This window comes from Rutilus rutilus (genome assembly GCF_951802725.1).
Source record: "Rutilus rutilus genome assembly, chromosome: 14".
Lineage (NCBI taxonomy): Eukaryota > Metazoa > Chordata > Actinopteri > Cypriniformes > Leuciscidae > Rutilus > Rutilus rutilus.
In genome coordinates this window covers 13,701,632-13,715,746 of record NC_140219.1, presented here as the reverse complement: position 1 = coordinate 13,715,746, position 14,115 = coordinate 13,701,632, and the positions used below count along the sequence as shown (strand labels likewise).

At 37.4% G+C, this 14,115-nt stretch overlaps 1 protein-coding gene across 4 annotated transcripts in view; it reads right to left on the bottom strand.

Annotated features, from left to right (window-relative positions):
- The window catches only part of elf1 (E74-like ETS transcription factor 1), a 41,583-nt gene that overhangs the window by 18,490 nt on the left and 8,978 nt on the right, over positions 1-14,115 (bottom strand). Inside the window, exon 1 of one of the 4 annotated variants that reach the window (XM_084430798.1) lies at positions 12,857-13,192. The exons of 1 other annotated variant lie outside the window; for it this stretch is intronic. The gene's annotated coding sequence lies outside the window, so the exon portion shown is untranslated. Of the gene's footprint in view, positions 1-1,405; positions 1,443-2,246; positions 2,343-12,856; positions 13,193-14,115 lie in introns of those variants that run through there. 2 more of the 4 variants (XM_084430799.1, XM_084430802.1) reach the window with 2 other exon arrangements.

Here is a 14,115-nt window from a genome sequence, read left to right as displayed (position 1 = left end):
ACTTTAAATATAACAAATTAAATTGGCAATTAAATAACAATGCAATATGTAATTAAATGATTTATAATAACTAAATGATTTTGAACCAGTGATTTGTGTCTTCTTTTTATCAAAATTATGTTATATGTTAATTAATCAATAGACAGTTAGATTGTTGACATATGTTCTAATTTATTGTCCCACTTGTTGACAATAAGATAAGACAAAACTGACTATGTATACATGTATAGATCAAAAAGCATACATTATGATCAAAAAGCCCATGTGCCTGTTCATGCACTCGGCCGCAGTTTGCATGCAATTATGCACGAGTATCCGAATATGCACGTCTGAAAGCAGCCACGTCAGTTAAAATAACGAAGGCACCATACCGAGTACTGCAGAAAGACTATATACATTTCTTTTTTAGTGTCAGCACTGGTATTTGATATGCCTACATTGATGAGAAAGGCTGGCTTTCTCTTCTTCTAAAAGTGATGTGAAAGTATCAGCATCACACACCCCTTTTGTTGGTCACAGAAGTGGAGAAGAGTATATTATACATCAGGGAGAAAGGTCAAGGGCCTGTGAGGCGAATGTTTGCTAATTCAACAGAACAAGAGAGACGGCAATTAATGAGACGAGCATACAAGCAACTCCCATGGCCACATCAGCCTACAACAACACGGCACAGAAGTCGACATTTCACAGTGTGTTTCCAATACAGACCCAAAAAGTGTTTTGAGGATAAAGGCATAAAACCAGGTAAGATAAAAAAAAAAAAAGGACATTATAAAAACTTGAGCAATCTTTGTGAGGGAAAGGGAATGATGAAAAAAAGAAGCGGAGAGAGAGACAAACGCGTTGCTTCGAGAAGCGCCACTTCTGCTATGCTAAAACCGAGAGAGAGAAGAAAGGCTTTACCTTCTGCTAGCTTTGCAGGAGATGAAGCAAATTTAATCTGATCTCTCAAATCTTGTACTTTTCCACTCCCCCTCAAGGTGCTAGAAAAAGTCAAGGGGCCCACACCCACCTGAGACAGGAGCTGTTATCTTTGAGCCTGGAGCTCAGCTCTCCAAACATTAAAGGCTGGGGAGGAGAGACTGAGGCCAGGTGAAGGCAAAATCCCTGCCACTAAACTCAGTAGGGTCTAAAGACGCTTGGTTAACATCAGTTGTGTTGATCTCTCCCAGATGGAAACTTGTTTGAGGAGATGAGAGAGAGCATCCCCCATTCATGATTTTCCAAACAATTTTAAGATGATTCAAACTGCATTTTATAAAAATGTAAACTTCGTTTACTACCAAAAATTATACAACCTACACTATGAAATGAGCTTCCAGTTGGTCAAACTTTAAGCCATGGTAAAGGAACCCTAAACTAAACACATTTAAATGCAAAAGGAAAAAGAACAGCCACAACTGACCTGTGAATCGTGCAGTGACAGGAAATGCATCACTGAGCAGTCGGTTTCTGCTACTTCCTGACTGTTAGACCACAAACAAGCGAACACTTCTCTCTCATTTTGAGAGTGGAAACTTCTTCCCCTTCCTCTTAGATTCCGTATTTCTCACTTTTTTGTGTTTTTGACATGTTTGACTGCAATATATTTATATTTAGTTGGTAACCACTATTGGAATAAAACATTATGCTTTAACAATAACAGAATGGCAGACGGTCTACTCATAAATTCACATTTATTTTTTATTTTTATTCTAAAGGGTCCCTTCTTTTACACTGAACCCCCGTCTTCATCACCATCAGATCATGCCACCCTTCAGTGGTTTGTTTCTGAGAAGAACAAAACAAGTCTGGTTCTCCGAATTCTAAAAAAAAACATCTTCAGACACCTTCAAAAAGCTTCACTTATCTCAGATATCATCCTAAAGAGCTGATACCACCACACGCACAATCAAACAATGTATTATAAACTAAACCCATCAAGACCGAGCTCACAAACACAAATCTCATGATTTAAAATTGCATATATTCTCAATTAGAAACCAATTGTTTTATAGACTCAATTGCATGTAGCATGAGTGTCACAGACTGGGGTTAATTACTGAGAAAACAACATGAGGAACAAAACTTGGTGCACCCTTACTCACTTCCTCTCTCACATCTCTTACTCTCAGTCTCAGGGTTCATCTGCGACTAATCGCTTAGCTATTTCCTCTACGTGGATGTAGTGTCGTCAGGCATTGGTACAGATGCTGATGGGCAAGAAAAGGGCTGATGTTTAAAAATGTAAGCAGATCATATCTTACCAGCAGCAAGCTGAACCCAACTGATGGACTTCTTAAAAGGCACATGGTGTGTGCTACATAATGTTAAAAATGTTCTTCCCCGTGATCTGTTTCTACTATGTGGCAACAGGCCGCACACCACAGATAGGAAGACACGTCAGACTTGTGAAAACAGGACAGGAAATTGCTACAGGGGCTAAAAAAGACAAAAGTTATTGTTGTACTTCAAACTTTGAGGCCCAAAAGGTAAAAGTCTGCAAAATGGCATCGTGGTATTGGAATGATAATAGGGAGGCTACATTAACACAGATAAATAAATAAAAATATCCAATATCAGCTGTACAAACACATACTAAGGATTTTTATTTTACCATAAGATATCATTTTCCCAATGTACTGATTGAATGTATTGTAACTATACAACGGTTTCATTTTGACGTGCTGCTTGAAGAACCTTCCAGCATCTAAATGTTGAAATCTTTTGAACTGCATTCTGCGCTGTTTCCAGCGGCATAGGAAATTTGAAAAACATTTCAGATATTTCAGTACAATGACTAAATGTTTTGGCTTCTATGCAGGAACAATTCAGAGCATGACAAGACTGAAGAAACTCATGGCTTTCAGCCTGATACTGACTTCAAACTCCTAAGCCAAGTGTTTGCACCTCCCTCTCACTCACAATCATCTGACCATGTTTAGAATCTGTTATCTATGACACACTGTGTGACACTTGCATTGTTTTATTCTGTAAAAATATCTAGAACATCTATCTCACACTTGAGTAAATAAAATTCAACTAACTTCAAAATGCAATGAATTCAACGCCTGTTTGGTTCTACCATGGAACCTGGAAGAAATCAAAGGCGTTTGGGGACGTTCTAGCTGTCCTGGGGCAGTATTTAACATGCTTTCGTCTATGGCGACATATGTACTGTTGAGAAATAGCGCCACCCCCGCCATCTTGACTCACCCATCCCCGATGTGTTTACACTCATACCAATACCAACATGTCACAGCATATGTCTGCACAAGGAGGGAAAAATGCACCCTGAATACAGCAGAAAAACATGTCTGCCTTGCACTTGCATGCTACAAAATTAAATTCTAGGAACCAAGTGATGACACAGCTCGCATTCTACAGTTGATAAGACCATAGACATCACAGGGTTTTCACTAGCCGTAAAGCAGTAAAATTCAAAGTTCACATTTTAGTTCACTGTCACTAAAAGAGAAACTAACTGTTTGAAGTTCCTTTCTGTATGCTTGAGGCCTTGTGGAAAAAAAGCATGCATGAGAAACACAACTCTTGCCTGAAATCAGCTAAAAATCTGCAAGCTGGGGGTACAACGAAACTGAAGCTGGCTGTTAAATGCAAAGAGCATTCCAAACAGGTCTAGACATAAACTTCATGAGATGTCCACATAAGCAAAAGCTGCATTTGTATGCACAGTCTACTAACTGAATCATTGTTGTCATTGTTCTAGACCCTTCAAAATATTTTGAAATGTAAAACGTGCATTTATGCCTTCATCCAAATCTATCTAAACTGAACCTGGGTATTGCAATGTAGATATTTTATTTGTCTTTTTTTGACAGACAGACAGACAGATAGACATATAGAAAAAAAAAATCAAGCTGACTAAATTCCCGCCAAATAACTGCCGTCATTTTCCTGACTATACCCAAATTAGAAAGTAATTGGAGCAACCCATATCTGTCTTTGTATTTATGAGTCTTTGTATTTATGAGTCCAGCAGACATTGATAAAACCACCATGCTCTAAAACTAAGTCATACACTCCTTGCTGCGAGGCTGGCACTCCTCGATTATAATGCATCATAAAATACTTTATAGCTGACACAACTGGCCCAAAATAACTGACATTCATGCCATTTATCATAAGTTATGTAAGGTTTGCCTTTGGCCCTGTAGAGCTGCAGGGGCCGTGTGCAATATGTGGTGTAGTTCTCTTCTAGTCACGTCATGCGGTCTTGACTATGACAATATGGAAGAGGAGGTGCAACATGAAAAGAGGTCACTTACATTTCCATTAAGTGATTACATATCAGTTACATGGTATAAATCTGCAGACTAAGTAAAAAAAAAAGTCCAACTTTATTCTGATAAGGTGGTACTGGGACCGACTCTTCATTATGAAGAGAGACCCGGAATATACCCAGGGATGAAATTAAACGCATAATCCAACCAGCCGCTTCATCTTTTATCTCCAAAATAGCACAGGTTTATTAAACTACAAAACATACTATAAGCTCTTACCAACATGTTGTGGTATTGTCCATGAGTCCATTTACTCTGAATGTGGTGATATTATTCTGTGAAAGGCTGATGAGTCCACAGTACTGTAAGTGATATGTTTAGACAGCTTTCAGATCCATCCTGGTTAATACAACCCCATGGGAAGGGTGTACAGGAAGACCTTTCTTTTTACCAACTACTAACTGCAGCCTAATTGCATAATTATTTAGTTATTACCCATGAACCAACTCTGCAGCGCCAGCTACTGTAGCAAAAGACACATTTTCAGGTGCTGAACCAGAATAACATTATGAAATCTAGTATGTGTATCAATCATTTTCTTAATAATAACACACAAGGCATATACTCTTGATACGATTCATCATCATGATACGTCATTTACTGCTGGAAATATTTGAATGAGCTGATGTGAATGTTGGCCCGGGCATCACCTGTGTAACCTGCGGAGAAAAACAGCGCAAAGCAAACACCACCGCAATAAAACACACCACTACAAAATAACGCTCCCCTTCCCCCATTCATCCATTCAAATCTCTCAATACAAGAGACGAGAGAGGACTGGAGTAAAGAAGAATAGCTGTAGTAGGTAATGACTTTCAGAGATCAGTGATGGGAGAGAGATTACACATAGCCATTTTGTTGTCGTTGTTTGTCGGTTCGTGCAGGCGGTATGCAGATGCTGGTGGTAGGTTTTTATTCGGGTCAATATTTGAGAAGGAACACTAGCCTTTGTAGAGCCATCGTTTGCACATGATAGCAACACGATGAGAAAAGCCAACCATAATATGCGAGGCCGTAAACGAGGGAGCTTAAAAAGAAGTAGTCATCATCTCAAATCTACTTATACAGATAGTGACAATATCCTGAAGTGAGGCGAGAACTACAAAACAAACGAGTGAGTGAAATACAGTTAGTAAAAACACAGTTATCCATCAAATCAGCAGAATCTGATAGTGAAGCATTTGGGCTCGCTGCAAGGTACCAATAACAAGGCACTAATTTGTGCGTATGCAATAGACATAATATCTCTTGAGGATTAACACTAAATGAGACTCACAATGAAAATGTAAACAAGGAGTGGTTGTTGCTAAGAAACCGACTGTGAGGTGACCTATAGCATGTTGAGTGATATGACACAGATACAATGGGTAAAAATGAACCAACCAAGATATGTTGATAATATAGTCATATACCATGATACTAATCAATAGCCTTAAATTAGATCATTTTCTTCAGCAGACTGTATATCTGTAAATGAATATATATATATATATATATATATATATATATATGTGTGTGTATTTGTATGTATAAGTGTGTATGTGTGCATATATATATATACAGTCTGCTGAAGAAAATGATCTAATTTAAGGCTATTGATTAGTGTTGTTGATAGCACATCAAATAATCTCTCTTGTAATGTCTTGACATCTGATCCATTATTTTGAATATCACTCCAAATACGTTTGCAACACAACTGACAGAAACCAATGAACATAGGTATGTTTTTTAAGCAATTAGGGTTGATATGTGGCCTGAACTGCAACCAACTGGTATCCTCATACCATAACTACAGTGTGAAATGGCAAAGATCTTCTCAATTTAACTAATAAATATATAGAGCTTTTCTGACCATACAGAAGTTAATTTATTTTATAGTAATAAGTTTGAACTGTTTGAACACTGATAATGTAGGTTTTTCAAAGGCACTACTTGATGAATATATCAGTTGAATATATATGAATAGATCTGCACCATTCTGGATAAATTGAGAAATCACACAATTTTTTTTTTTTTTTTTTTTAAACAGAGATCACGATTCTCACACAATTCTGAACAGACAACTAAATAAAATAACAATTAAATTACTGGAGGTTCTGACAAAATATAAATTTCTACTGTCTATTTCAAAACTTTTAATTAATTAGAATGAATTTTTTTTTTTTTTTTTTTTTTTTATGATTCATCATAAAGACTTCACTTGTTTCATTACTGGATGAATCAGTGTTTTTGAACGAATCTCTTGATTTAATGACAAATACACTTTTTTAACAGTCACTTGTCATCACCTGGTGGCATTACAGAATCGTTATTTTAAGCGCCATGTTACTTGTAAGGGGATGGGTTTTTGAATCGAGATCGCAATATTTTAACAATAATCGTGCAGGTTTACTTTAAAGTAATGCTGTAAACACACTTTCTGGAGGTGGGGCGGGTAAATGACAACCGCCTCCGGTCTGTAGAGTTTCCATGGGTCTCCATTGTTCTGGGATTTCAATTTTCCACAGCTAAAATGTGATAATACTGTAAACACCTTCAAACCACTCTCAGCATTATTATCAACACATACGCATTATTTTAAAGGATTATTTTAGTTATCTTACAAAGAATATTCAATCACCCCCATAGGTTATGATGTAACTACAGAATTTGTGAGTAAACCTTCCTCTGGGTGATGTAATATGTTTCTATACTAACCGAGGATGCTGTGTTCTTAAACTGGACACATTTGGACCTATTAAACATACAATTAAACGGCACCACCAGCTTCCACAAACCCTTAACCAATAAAATATTGGTAACACTTTACTATAAGGTTCATTAGTTAACTACCTTAGTTAACATGAACTAAGAATGAACAATACTTTTTCAGCATTTATTAATCTTAGTTCAAATTAATTTCAACATTTACTAATACGTTATTAAAATCAAAGGTTGTATTTGTTAGCATTAGTTAATGCACTGTGAACTAACATGAACAAACAATGAAAAGCTGTATTTTTATTAACTAACATTAACAAAGATGAATAAATACTGTAACAAATGTCTTGCTCATTGTTAGTTCATGTTAGTTAATACATTAACTAATGCTAGCTAATGAACCTTATTGTAAAGTGTTACCAAAATATCAATGTCATTTAAAGGGATAGACAAAATGTTGTCATCATTTACTCACCCTCAAGTTTTTACAAACCTGCATGAGTTTCTTTCTTCTGTTGAACACAAAAGAAGGATATTTTAAAGAATGTTGGTAATCAAACAACTATGGAAGTCAATGGCTACTGTCAACTGTTTGGTTACCAACATTCTTCAAAATATCTACTTTTGTGTTCAACAGAAGATCGAAAATTCATATAGGTTTGGAACAACTTGAGGGTGAGTAAATGATGACAACATTTTCATTTTTGGGTGAACTATCCAAAGGTTGTCTCTATATAGGCTTAAAAGAACATCTAAAGTAAAAAAATAAATAAACACTAATATAATCATTCCTCTTCTACCACAAATAGATTTAGTTAGAATCTACTAATATTATCCTTTAAATAAACTCTAAATTGGAATCTAAAACACACAGCATAAGCACCTAAAATGTAACAAAGTAAAAAAAAAATATATATATATATATAGCTTTACTTGGACATTTCCAACAGCCAACGTTTTTATTTAGCATCATTTACCGATCATACGATGCTGTACATGCAAACCCTAGTTCACATCAAAACCATACATCCTAATTTTAAAACTCACATTAAACCATCAGAAACTAACACATTTTCATTAGCATGTCATTTTAGAGCTGTGACTTGTGGTTTAATGTTCTGTTAAACACAACCGCCCACAACTTGTTCAAAGCCTGCGTGCGTTTCTTTAAAATGCTAGATACTTGCTTAGCTGCTCACCACACGTGTTGCTTTAGAGCTTGCGAAATGGTCGCTTCTATTCACAACTTTCAAACTGTGAAGCTTTTTGTTTTCAGAGTCTTTGTGAGCCTGAATTGCATGTAATTGCATTTCAAGGCTGGTATCTGCCCTGAGCTGTTCCAATGAAAAGCAATGCATTGTCATGACGATAACCAGTCACATGTCTGTGTATTCCATGTTTACCAGGCAGACTAGAATATTAGACACAGGGGCTGCCCCTGCACTGTAGTTATGGAAGGTAACCACTAGTCCTCATCTGGTTCATCTCTTAAGTACTTGTTAGCAACACACACATTCATCTGTGAGCGTCTAAAGCTCTAGAACAGATATTCAAACTCTATGTCTGGGCCGAAGCATCCAAGACACTGGTACACAACACTAAACTGGTGTCAGCAGTAAACCTTTTTATTGCACGGTGCAAATGGGACTATGTCACCCATGTTGCGTTGAGTCTGGAATGGTGCAATGCTGACAGCATTCCTCCTAAATGAGAATGCCAGGTGGCTGACTGGACTCAAGAGTGGCAGTAGAGCAGGTTACAAAGAGACAGAGGCCTTTCTATCAAAAGAGGAACTTGCAACTGTTTTGACAAAAGATAGGCGCTCTGGAAAACAGTGTTTGCAATGCACTGTTTCATAAGACTGATTTCAATACAGCCTTTGAATGTGTGTTTTTTTGGATGGGTATGGTCGTTTGGTTATTTTTTAGCACTTTGTCATGAGAAGCTTGGCAATGTGATGTTTTTGTGACTAATTTAGTGAATACACTCTAAGCAAAAAAAGACTAAGTAGTGTGGTTTACATGGGAAGTGGTCTGACATCGAACATGTGATATCTAGCTCATCTCTGGTGAGATACAACAACGTTAATGTGGAAAGTGATCTTCAATTTCTGACGCTCAATGACATAAAAGCATAAAAAGACACGTTTGATTATCAAAAAACACATTTAGTCTTTCTAAAGTTGTCGTCACATTTACAAAATTTCACAGCCAAAAAAAATCCATTGTCTATTTCCATTAGTGTAGCGATGTATGAAGCACAGCTCACACTGAAATCACTTTCAAACCAAGAAGTTTTCTGATGGTAAACAAGATGAATGCATGCGAGTAAAACTTTCAACCTCACACAAAATTCCCGATAGCTTGGATTCCTATTGAAATAACTGAAAATTTGCAGATCAACAGAAAATGTGATCACAGCTTCACAAAATTTCAACCAAAACTGCAACACTTAGCTGCTACGTGGATCTGAAAGTTGACTTACAGAAGTTTCTGTAGAAATGCCTTCTTAACCAATTAATGTTCTTGTTCTTACTATTGAGGCATACTATTTGGTTGGATTTTTTTAACATAATTACTCAAAAGCAAAGAAAAACCTGGTATACCACATGATAACCTATGCCCTGGGGAACAGGATGTAAATGAACGTTCTCAACTCCAGAACAACATAAAGAGCCATTCAGTGGGCAGTTTCAGTGGAACATCACCCACCAAAGCATGAGATAAAACCAAAACGGGTGTAGCAGGTGGGTGGGAGTCGTCAACTTCTTCAACAAAAGGGCATTTCCCAGAAGAAATTGCGGGCCACTCTTCCTTATGATGCTGAGGACGTATGTTTATCTTGGTTAAACTGACTGACCATTCGTTCCGCTTTCTTTCCTAAACCATGATGTAGTGTATGTTTGGACAAAATCCCATTATCTCTAGTTGTTCGTATGGATTAAATAAAAAATAATTTATCTGGTATACAAATTCACTCATTTTCTTCAAGTTGACACTGAATAAGTTATTATGTAATAGTCTGTGATAGTGAATCTTCTACCAGTGTATCTGGTACCTGAGAATTTAGGCATGCCAGTCTGAGCTTGTTTTAGGAATCAGAAAGTTTCGACACTGAGAATGTGTGTTGCTCAATGGAAATGGGGAGAGCAGTATGAAAATGTGATGCAAATCTCCACTAGCAGTAAACAACATATCAACAAAGGAATGACTGCCTGGACTTTTTCAGCAGAACACTACTGCTTTCAGTAAAAATTCAAAGATACCCAATGGCGACACAATTGGTATCTCATATGGTGATCTCATTTAACTTTTCACTTATAAATAGTTTGGTTTTTTTTGCAAATTGTTGTCATGGTCACATTAGATTTATTCAAATTGTAGTCAGTTTCAACTTTTCTAAACATTTCTTAGAGTATTACGTCAAATAGCTCAATGACAATGACTGCACTAACTTCAAAAGCTAAGATTAAGATCTTTCTAAAGACTTTATGCTCTATGACAGGAACTCTTAAACATTGAAAAAAAGACAGATGTCCTCAAAACCTCTAATTAGCTACCAAACTGGTTCCTCAATCTACAATTCCAAAAACTCAATCAAAGTTGGAGGAATGACAAAGCACAATTTCGAAGAACTGAAATACTAAGAAAACGTAGTCTCCAATATAAGCCTCAACAACAGCTCTCATACCATCCACACTAGGGCTGCACGATATATCGAAATATCGCAAACGTACATACCGCGATATGCATGATTTTTAATACTCCAAAAGATTACAAAAAGTCCACGTTATAGGTTGACGCAGAGAGTAGACTGGACACATGACTGTTACATACTTGTGAGATGCTTAATGTTATTAGGCGCAGTAAGCGAAGTATTCACACGCACAGAAAGCAACCTTTCAACCAGACTAAAAAACAACCCATGGCAACAGTGTAAAAGTAGCCAAAAATCATTTTACACACTTTTTCATTTTACACAAAGAATTATCATATCGCATATTGAATATCGCATTATTTAACGAGTTATCACATATCGCATTTTTCTTCAATATCAAGACCTAATCCACGCCACACAATGCTGTGACAGGAAGAGGACAAATATTCTGTCTCAGGTCCAACCCTCTTCTGTTCTCCATGCTAGACCAGCTAGAGCAGTTTGGTCCAACCCTCCTGCTCAGCAGGACCTAATGATCCAATTACAGGCAGGGACTTGTTGATGCTGTTTTATGTGAAGAGCCAACCTGACACTACCGGCCTCGCTGCCAACTGTGACAGAAACTCAGACCTGAAGAGAAGCCCCAAACAAAGCAATCCACAGCAAAGGGGCCTGTGTTTGACTACTGGCCAACTCCAGGTGCCCTGGCTCATTTACAATACAAATCAGGGACAGCCGGGTGGGGGGCATAATAGTTTCAGTGGTGTTGGTATCTCCCGCCTAACAGGGGGTCTGACAAGATAACAGAGCCATTAAAGTAAAATCTGATATTGCCCTGAACACCTGAGGTCATATGACATAGGGTGTGTTGGATGGGGGAAAATTCCCTAGAAGTCCACATTTTCTGACCTCCACCAAACTGCTTTCATATGTGAATCGAATGTAATTGTATTGTAATATTTTACATTAACAATATTGCATATAAGAAGCTCAATGTGATATTAGTTAGATATCTATAAAAGACCTAAAAAATGTAACTAGGAATATTACCGAAACATGAATTAAAGGTACAAGCAATGACATTGGCCTAAAGCTGCTGCCCATGTGACTGTCTGTAACTTAATTTGCTAAAAACTCTTTCAACATCACTTTTGGCCACATGCTTGAATATAATTGTGTCAAAAAAAATTACTGTTTTCTCTAGCAGACTGATTACCCTGCTACTTGCAAGCTAGTCTCAGCACATACCATGGAGATGATGACACAAGTTACTATAGTAAGTATGGTGTCAGGCATAATTACACGTGGTGAACTCAGGCAAAATTACGTTCTGCGAGGGTTATATCTCATAAAAAGAGAAAGAGCAAAAAAGAGGTGCTCGGGTACACTAAGTAGATTTGTTTGTCACTCTCCTCTCTCCTGAGTAACTGTGGTTTCTTAGCACAACAGGATGAGCAACATTCAGACCAGGTTTCATGGCAATGATGAGGCCTGATAAGCCAGTCTAAAATCAAACTGAAATCTACAAGCCCACGTAATGGAATCAATGACACACTACACAACAGCAAAAGCAAAACCATCACTTACGCGAACAAAAGGTACATTGGCGCACTGTGCAAAGTTGGCAACTTTGTAAGCATATAGCTAAAACAGGCTAAGATGTAATTGAAAAGTTTATTTTGACACTGTAACCCACTCTAACCGTCGTATGGGCTTGGTCAACAGGCTTACAAAACACGATTGCCTACCTCACTCTCGGTACCCATATAAGGCAATGATACTTTGCAAAACATGTGACTATAAACTTGTAAATACCGCACACTATATCATAAATACATTTCGTTAGATTTGTACAACTGCAAAATGGTCATGTAGGGAAAACGGTACAAAACACACGTTTTTACACACGTCTGCAGCAATTTATAATAAAATTGTCAATTATTCGACCAATAGTTGATTATTAAATGTAGACTAAACGCACAGATTATTGATTGCTTAGCTGCATCGTAATAAATATATATATATATATATAAAAACTGTGTTTAAATGTTGACCTAAAACCAGAAAATGTCATTTCATAACAAACACAATATATATTGCATGGAAAAAAGATGAATAATGCTTACAAAGTGAAGAATGCAGACAACAGATACTTGGCGCTAACAGATATACAACAGCATAATATTACGTCATAAAGATATAAAATGGTCACTAACCTTATACATTCAGGGGTTTCATGTCAAACTCCATGGTTATGGAAATAAACATACATGAAAATGTTGGAGAAAAAAACTCAGATAAAAAATGTATTATTTAAAAAAAGAGAAAGATTACATTGACAGAAGTAAAAAAAAAAAATGTAATCCAAGGGTGTGTCTAAAGCGAATCGAATGGCATGTTCAAGGTGTTGAACACTGACCTGCCCTCTGCCTCTCCCACTCACTTCAGTGGTAGAGAGAACGAAAATGAGAACATTGTAGGGGAGGGCAATGGTTGCGCGTTGAAATCTTTAAAAAAGAGAAGTACTGCAAAGCAAAGCTCTCTCTCACTGTGACTCATCCCCTGAGTAACCACTGACAGACAGGCTGTAAAACAGAACTTCGCTTGGAACCAATCAGATTCAAGGGCAGACCTAATATGCAAATGACTTCAGGTGAGCTCAGGCTGTGGTTTGGATTGGATGGGGAGGGCAGTGGGGGAGGGGGAACCTGGACAAAGTAACAACCAGACTACACCTTGAGCTATGCGAGACGGGTAGCACAAGATTGTGTAAAGGTTTTCATCAACTCGACGTAGACGTGGCAGGAGTAAAGCAGGCACGGGGATTTCTACCCAGATGAAATGCCTTTTAAAATTAGATGTTTCAAGGAGAGCGAAGGCCAAAATGTATATCAACTGACTAGATCTCTCTGTAGTTCTTGTTTTGAGTGCTGCCAGAGCTTTTATTTGAGAAGGTGAAATGGGAGTGGCCCTGCAGGTCATATGACACCTCATAAAGCAGGCTTTATGTTTGATATGAGGCATGAAAGAAGCCATCCATTATAAAACTGGAAGAGCTGCCCCACCGGGTTTCACCGTTGAAAAGAACGGCCAAAAGAAACACTTTCAAATCGTCAGAGGCCCTACCACTGGTATCTACGTCACTACGTTATTCCAGTCAAAGGGAAAGTACAGAATTGTGACTCTGCTGCTTGCTTCGGCTATATTCCCAATATTTCAACATTAAAGGGATAGGTCACCCAAAAATGCAAATTCTGTAATCATTTACTCACCCTCAATGTTGTTCCAAATGTTTTTGAACTGTTTTTGCCCACAATAAAACTCAATGGAGTCCAAAACAGCATTGGATTGGAATAAATAACAGTGAGGCATTTTTTTAAATATGTCAAAATATTGAAAAATAAGTCTTACAGGTTTGGGACGACATGAGGGTGAATCCTCTGTGCCAAACACCTTATAGAATTGACCAATATAT